This window comes from Gekko japonicus, unplaced genomic scaffold (genome assembly GCF_001447785.1).
Source record: "Gekko japonicus isolate JY-2015 unplaced genomic scaffold, Gekko_japonicus_V1.1 scaffold1516, whole genome shotgun sequence".
Lineage (NCBI taxonomy): Eukaryota > Metazoa > Chordata > Lepidosauria > Squamata > Gekkonidae > Gekko > Gekko japonicus.
Genome location: NW_015172050.1, coordinates 380969 through 383616, shown reverse-complemented (window position 1 = coordinate 383616; position 2648 = coordinate 380969). Strand labels below are relative to the sequence as shown.

General features: G+C 47.9%; 1 protein-coding gene across 1 annotated transcript in view; it reads left to right on the top strand.

The window, feature by feature from the left end:
• Nucleotides 1–2273: 2273 nt before the first annotated feature.
• Nucleotides 2274–2648, top strand: part of CHD4 (chromodomain helicase DNA binding protein 4) — a 40702-nt gene continuing 40327 nt past the window's right edge. Inside the window, exon 1 of the mRNA XM_015420732.1 lies at nucleotides 2274–2342. The gene's annotated coding sequence lies outside the window, so the exon portion shown is untranslated. The remainder of the gene's footprint in view (nucleotides 2343–2648) is intronic.

Below are 2648 nucleotides of genomic sequence, written 5' to 3'. Positions count from 1 at the left end.
GTTCATTGTAAACAAATAGCCATAATGGTGAAACCAATTGTGAGCTCATAAACCCAACTAGAATTAACAGGATTTACAAGCTGTTAAGCGAACACATGAACACACAAAGCTGCCTTTTATTGAACCAGACCCTTGGTCCATCAAAGTCAGTATATTGCCTACTCAAACTGGCAGCATCTTTCCTCGATCTCAGATCTTTCACATCACCTACTGCCAGATACTTTAACTGGAGATGCCGAGGACTGAACTGGGACCTTCTGATTCTGAATGCCGGGCAAAGGCTCTATCCGATGAGCCATGGCCCCTCTCAAAGTGATTTGAAGTTTGTGGCTATAATTATCTAGAAATTTTGCTCCAAAGATCTATGCTTGCAGAATGTTGCACCAGGCCGGCCTTGATTTTGATACTTGAGTTTCTCTGTCCTTTCCGCATAACTTCCCAATGTAGGCTGGTTTTGAAATGTAGCCACGCTAGCTACACTCAGCCTAACCTCAGTGGGCCGCTTCATAAATGTAACAAATTGAAACATGCCCTTTCTAAGATAATGTGCACAATATATCTTTCTTTGTATATATGGGATTGATTTGGACTGTGGATAATTCCCAATAAGAGTAGTTGGTTATAATAATGGAGGGAATTTCCTTTAAATTAAAGGACAGATGGGTGTTCTCTTCATAGATGCCTGTCTACCAAATGCCACAGCCTTGGTTCCTTTTAAGAGTTATCTCTCACATATAAAAGAGCACAGTATAATTTATTACGGTTGAATATTATTGCCCACCTTTTGGGCAAATGACAATAGTATTACGGGATACTCAATTTGTTTATCTAAAACATCTGTACCCTGGATGCCGCCGAATTGGCTCCCAGGGTGGTTATTGGGATGTCACAACAGGTTTACAGTGATGGGATATGCACATGTGTAACTGTAGTTAAGATAGCTTTATAGAATGCAGACATTATATGTTGTTATTTTTTAATTGGTGATCTGGATATCTGAGAAAGAGCAGTTATAATACGGCATTTTTATATCATGCTAGTAGTATTATGAGATGTGCCATGTGTGCATATATTCCCAGCAATTGATGGTGAAATGTTTATATGATGCTTTAAAACATTGGTGTGTGTGTTTTTAAGGAATCCTAGGTATAAAGAAAGTGGAACTGAGTATGCCTTAGAAGAACCATTTATGTGTGTGACCATCACCAAAGTGATTCTTTGTGTGTCCTGGTTTCTCATGGGGATGCCTCTGATCAAAGGATGTGGGGATGCCATGGCATGCCATACTCCCGTGTTGTCTGTGTGCATGTGCACAGGGCTATGTGCACGTGCAGAGTGGGCGATGTCTGTCCTAGAGGCCTATAAAGGTCTGACTTTCCCAATGTCTGTATTGGATTGCATGAAAAGATTATGGGATGCACAGAGTCTGCATCCTCCAAAGGAAGGAATAAAGACTCCTGGCAAGCTGTGCCAGAGTATTATGGGATGTGCCCATTGGCCTTATGCCCCCCAGTGGTTATTATGGTCTGTGTATGGATAGGGGGGCGGGGTAGGATTATCCTATGCCCAATGGGTGTTTCTTTGGGGGAGACGTTGGTCCAGAGGGGCTTATTTGGGTCTTGTGAACTGTTCAGCAAAGGTCCTCTTTCCAGGCAGGCTTGGCTGGCCGAAGAACAGTGTGCCAGGGATTATTATGGGCTGTGTGACCAGGGGGAGGGCAGGCGGGGGGGGGGGGGGGGAGAAAGATGCCTGGTAGGCAGCGGCTAAAAGAGTTGCTGGTAGTATTATGGGATGTTTCGCTGGCCAGGGGGACTATTATGGGATGCCTCACTGAGGGGGGGAGAGGTGGAAAGGGTCATATTATGGGATGTCTCGAGTGTGACTATTATGGGATACCATGTCTGGGGGGGCCTCTTATGGAATATTTCAGAGAGATTGGGAAGGGAGGAGCGCCTGTTATGGGATGCCAGACTTGGCAACCGAGAGAAAAGAGTATGTGTGTGGTTATTATGGGATGTCTCAGTGAGTGATGGGGGGCTGGCTGGGAGAGGGGAGGAAGGGGGGGGACTAAGGTGACGACTATTATGGGATGCTCAGGGCAGTGAGACCGGTGCCTGTGGGAGGACGAGGGCGGGGGGAAGGAGAGAATGCGATTATTATGGGATGCCTGGAGTGTGTGGGGGGGGTAAGGGTGACTATTGTGGTATGTATGAGTAAGGGCGGGTTATTATGGGATATTTCCGCGAGGGAGGGGGGGGAGAAAGAGAAGAGAGCAAGAGGGAAGAAAGAGAATGTATTACTGGACGGTCACTAGTGGGGATTATTATGGGATGTTTGGGAAGGTGATTATTATGGGATGCGGGACTCCGGGCTGCGAGTTCTGTGGCGGCGGCGGGTGGTGTGTGTGTGGGGGGAGGGGGGAAGGGTGCCGAGAGGAGTATTATGGGATGCCTCAGTGGAAGGTGGCGCGGTGGGGGGAGTTTGCTGAGGTGACGGGGGTGGGACCGGTCGCCATGGCGCCGGGCGTATTATGGGATGGAGGCGGGAGTGTGTGTGTGTGTCTGGGTGTGTGTGGGGGGGGTAAAAGGGGGAGGGGCCTGGCCGGGGCTTTTTTTTTTTTCCCTTTTAAGGGGGGGCGCCGGAGCGGG